We start from the raw sequence: 5528 nt of genomic DNA on the forward strand, positions 1-5528 counted from the left end.
TGCAGGGCATCACCTGCAACAGATTGACATCTCTGCTGGGGGGCCCACCTGGAGCATTAGAGAACAAACGGGGAGCCCAAGCCTGGCCATTAATTGGCATTCACATGCCAGAGGGCCTGGGCCTGTCCAGCCCAGGGGTGGGGCATTGAGGGACCGGGGCACTTGCAAAGGCACGACATCGGGGGTGAAACAGAGCTTCATGTTTCATGTAAATGCAGGTTCCAGCCCGGGTGCCAGGGGCTGGGGTGGGGTGAGGGGGTGCCCAGCCCAGCCTCCCAGGGGCTGCGGGGGGTCATGACCCAGCCCTGCAAAGCCCAGCCAGAATGCCAGGGGCTCGGGTTGGGGGTAATTCATCTGTGAAGGGCCTGATCACGGTGCCAAGCTCTCGGGGCTGCTTCCCTGCCGCCATCCCCAGCCCCATTCCCAGGGCGATCGGTCCTGAAGCCTGGCTGCACCTGCACTGAAGTGGGGATCTGGGACGCCTGGTCCAGCGCCAGCTGAGGGGGCCTCCCAGCTCCCTTGTCTCCTGCCCCCGCATGCCCAGGGAAGGCTGATGTCTCACCGTGTGATGTCACAGTGACTCTGTTGCCATGGCCTGTGAGCAAGCAGTCCAGCTGTGGGGGAGGGGTGTGCCCTGGCCTTGCCGTGCCCAGCCAGCACTGCCAGGTGTTTGCAGGGGCACATCTGCACCAGATGCCCCAGTCCAGGGGCAGGCATGGCCTAAATCCCTGATGAACCCATACTTGGCTGGGAGTGGGGGGCACTTGATGCACAGCTTGGGGGCACGGGGTGCCCAGCCACGTCTCCTGCATTGGAACGTGTGATGTCACATGTGACATTGGCCTAATGATGATGTCATGGCACAGGTCCAGCAGTGCCAGATTTGGGGGGGGGGGGGCGACCCATAATCCAGCCCTAGTTTCCCTGATATTTTTTACACAAGGCAATGCCATGCCCCAGCTGCAAGAGGCGCTGTCTGCGGTGGGCGGCACTTGCACTGACCATCAAGCCAGACGAAGCAGGCAGCTATGGAGGCACCGCGCAGGCTGCACTGGGCTTTGCTGTGCAAACAGGGCTTACAGCTCTCCGAATGCACAGCTCTTACTCCCCGCCCGCTCCCTGCAGCATTAATATAGTACCATACTGCCCAGAAGGGCTGGCTCCTTGGCGACCTCTGCCCATGAGCCTCACACGTTTTCGGCCCCTGCTGGCTGACAAATGGTCTGGAACCAAGTCCTCAGACACCCCCAACCTTGGAAACACATCAGACGAGCGAGCCGGGGCGCTGCGGGAAATAGTGCTGGTGCCAGCCCATGGGGGAGGTGGGGGAGGCTACACAAAACACATACTAATCATGAATAGTCCTCCCACCTTGAGCTGCTTGGGGCCCTTAGCAAATGCTTAGTCTGCTTATGCCCAGCACCGGCGCTGGGGGAAAGGAGTTGGGCGGTGATGCCCCACGGCCGTGTCTATCCGCACGATTCAGCAGCAGCACAGGTGATTAGTTAGGTATCAGTGTGATAGCAGAGGTGACTCAGCCAATCATCACCAGGCCCTGCCGGTTAATTTGCAGTGGAAATGAACAGGGGGCGTGAGGGAGGGGCATCAGGAGGGCATGGTGACTGGCTTGAGGCGCCGGACCCCATGCTCCTCGCCAGCCCATCGCTTTGTCCCCGTGGCAGCAGAAAGCAAAGAGAAGTGGGTGTCCTGCCTGCAGGTAGGTCCCTGAGCAGCACTGGCGAGCAGCATGGCAGAGATGGTGACCCCGCAGGGACATATGTCCTGCTGGCCTCCAAACTCTCAGCAGGGAATCTGCTGAGCTCACTGTGACGGGCTGAATCACAGAACCCCCCCTGGAGCTGCCACCTGATGTGCCAAGCCCACCTCTGCCCCTGCCTTCCTGCCCCATCAGTTTAGGACTTCTGTGCCCTGCCTGGTTTCAGCCAGACTCGCTAGCCCACTGCAAACCCAGCCCCAGGTCCAAACCATGTCCCCTAACAGCTGCAGGCTCACCTGAAAGCACCTCACAGAAGTGTTCTTGTCTTTAACACTCAAAGGCCCAATTCCCAACGGGGTCTAAACCCAAATAAATCCCTTTTACCCTGTATAAAGCTTATGCAGGGTAAACTCATAAATGGTTCACCCTCTATCACACTGATAGCGAGATATGCACAGCTGTTTGCTCCCCCAGGTATTAACACATACTCTGGGTTAATTAATACGTAAAAAGTGATTTTTATTGAATACAGAGAGTAGGATTTAAGTGGTTCCAAGTAGTAACAGACAGAACAAAGTGAATTACCAAGTAAAATAAAATTAAACACGCCAGTCTATCTCTAACACAGTAAGAAACTGAATACAGATAAGATCCTCACCAGTTCCAGAATGCTTCCTGTTACAGACTAATCTCCTTTTAGCCTGGGTCCAGCAACCACTCACACCCCTTGCAGTCACTCTCCTTTGTTCCAGTTTCTTGCAGGTGTCTTTGGGGGTGGAGAGGCTCTCTTTAGCCAACAGAAGACCAAATGGAGGGGTCTCCCCTGGGGTTAAATAGACTTTCTCTTGTGAGTAGAGATGCCCTCCTCTCTCCTATGCAAAGTCCAGCTACAAAATGGAGTATTGGAGTCACCTGGGCAAGTCACATGTCCACGCATGACTGAGTTCCTTACCAGCCAAGCCACAGTCCTGGGAAAGCCCAGATGTGGATTGGTGTCTCCAAGCTCATTGTGGGCTTAAGTGTTTCTTGATGGGGCACTTACTGTGAGTAGTCTTTTCTCAGGAACCCACCAACTGCTTCACCACAGCCTACTTAGAGTATGGCTACACTTGTGAGTGTGGTCACAGCGCCAGCGCCTCCCAGCGCTGCATGTACTCCACCTCCTCATCTGGTATAGCTTGCAGCGCTGGGAGCCGCACTCCCAGCGCTGCGGCACTGTTTACACTGAGGCTTTACAGCGCTGTATCTTGCAGCGCTCGGGGTGTGTGTGTGTATTTTTTTCACACTCCTGAGCGAGAAAGTTGCAGCGCTGTAAAGCGCCAGTGTAGCCATGGCCTTGGAATCAAACAAGTTCGCAGCCAATATTTGTAACCTCGAATACAGAAATGATCAATGCGTACAAATAGGATTACTAGATTCAGTAGATCAGACCCTTTACGGAGATATGTTACATGGCATATGTAGCATAAAACACATTCTAGTTATGTGATATATATATATACATACACATACATAAGCATATTTCCATAAAGCCTTATGAGTGGCACCATCACACTCCCCCAGTGTGGCGAGGGGTGCTCTGAGAGCTGTCTGCCAGTCTCTGAAGGGTGGCAATCCCAAGGAAGGCCCCTGCAGCTCACGCTGAAGGTGCCCTGGCAGGGCGCAGTGTGTGCATGGAGGGGAGCTCCCCCTGCCCGGAGGGACACCCTGGATGTCAGACACCTCCCCCCAGCACCAAATGCACTGCAAGAGAGCGGAAGGCTAAATAGGAGGAATGAGAGAGGTCTCAGCGTGGGAGCTCATATTGGGTTCCAGGAGGCTAAAGGACCCTTCCCCAGCCTATGGGGAGGATCCACTGAGCTCAGGATTCACGTGATTACGGGCAGGGTTGGGGGGGGGAGCTGGAATGGAGGCTGCAACCTGGCGCACTCAAGATAAACATGCACTAGGGTCTCCCTCATGCCACAAAAGGGACAGGCGTGAACCGCACCAGACACATGCCTGTGCTCTCAGCTCCGTGAAGGAGGTGCCAACCGATCTCCCTGGCGGGCCGTGGGGCCAGTGTGCCATACAGGCTGGCCCACCGGTCAGCGTGGGAGCTGTCAGGCAGGCAAGTTAATGGCAGGAACCAGGAGATAACTGTTTGCGCCCCTCGTAAATCTCCCTGACAGCCAGAACATGGTTTTGCCAGTTCCCCAGGGAGCAGGGCACGAACGGGATGAGCAAAGGGCTGCAGAGAGGCTCTTCATCTCGGCACTCAGCCTGTCAGCCTCTTCTTTCCAGCTCCCATTCTTCCTGAGGGTGCTTTGTGCCACGGCGCTCAGTGCCTCATTACCAAACTGCAGGGGTGGGGGGTCCTCACCTTTCTCATCCCATCCCATGGGACCCAAGGATGCAGGCCCTGAGAGCGGAACTCCTAGGTTCTATCTCCAGGTTTGGACAGGGCCTGGGAATCAGGACTGTGAGGCTGGCAGACCAGGTGCCTGCTCATGCCAAGGTCCCCAAGTCTCAGCTGAACACTGACAAATACATGGCTGGGACCAGCCTGGTTCACCTGCCTGTTGGGACTGTGCAGATCGGTGTTAGAATGAGAAGAATCTGTTTTGTGTTTAGTCTTTATGGAATGCTTGTGAGTTGCTGCTGGCATTAATCTCAGGCCTGGTTTACCTTACAGGGTTACATCGGCATAAGGCAGCCTACACCGACCTAACTCTGTAAGTATCTACACTGAAACGCCGCTCCCACCAGTGTAACTCGCCCACTACACCAAGGTAATAACTCCACCTCCGCGAGTGGCGTATCACTTAGGTTGATGTAGTTAGGACGATGCAGTGTCAATGTGTGGTTACCTGCTTTAACTGAGTGTTGCTTACAACAACTGTTGCTGCCTTTCATAAACCATCCCACAATGCCCCCACTGGCAGTTAAATCAGTGCAAGCGTTCCTGGTGAGGACATGCTGTCACGGAGTGTGGGGGAGTCCGGCCCTGCACCCCTCTTCCTGGGACTCACAGTGACTCTCAGCCAGCCAGTAAAACAGGTTTATTGGACAACAGGAATGCAGGTTACAGCAGAGCTTGTAGGCACAACCAGGACCCCTCAATCGAGTCCTTCCGGGGGTTCAGGGTGCTTGGATCCCAGCATAGGATTCCCTGAATTCCAATCACCCAGCCCAAAACCGAAACTGAACTGCTCTTCCTCCAGCCTGCCGATTCCTTTGTCCAGCTTCCCGGGCAAAGGTGCTGACACTCTCCCCCCCCACCTGGCTCAGGTTACAGACTTAAAAATCCTGTCCCTCACCTAAAGTCCTCCCTGGCTCTCCCATCCCCCACACAGACAGACCCTACTGCATCACACATGCACCACCGGAGCGTAGTGTGGACACATAAAACCGATTCAATTACCAGTGGCTATATGGCGAGGTAACGGGTTGACTTAATTTTGTAGTGTAGACTTGCCCTCACTTATATCCCATATTGTAAGGTTGCACTGTGAGACTCTGTGACAGTAAATCACCAGGCAGGAAAGAGACATTAACTAGTGGGAGGTGCTGAGCTCCAACAGAAAGTGTTATGCCCTGCATTGCCAGCAGATCGAGGGACGTGATCATTCCCCTCTATTCGACACTGGTGAGGCCTCATCTGGAGTACTGTGTCCAGTTTTGGGCCCCACACTACAAGAAGGATGTGGAAAAACTGGAAAGAGTCCAGCGGAGGGCAACAAAAATGATTAGGGGGCTGGAGCACATGACTTATGAGGAGAGGCTGACGGAACTGGGATTGTTTAGTCTGCAGAAGAGAAGAACGAGGGGC

The sequence above is a fragment of the Chelonoidis abingdonii genome, chromosome 2 (genome assembly GCF_003597395.2).
Source record: "Chelonoidis abingdonii isolate Lonesome George chromosome 2, CheloAbing_2.0, whole genome shotgun sequence".
Lineage (NCBI taxonomy): Eukaryota > Metazoa > Chordata > Testudines > Testudinidae > Chelonoidis > Chelonoidis abingdonii.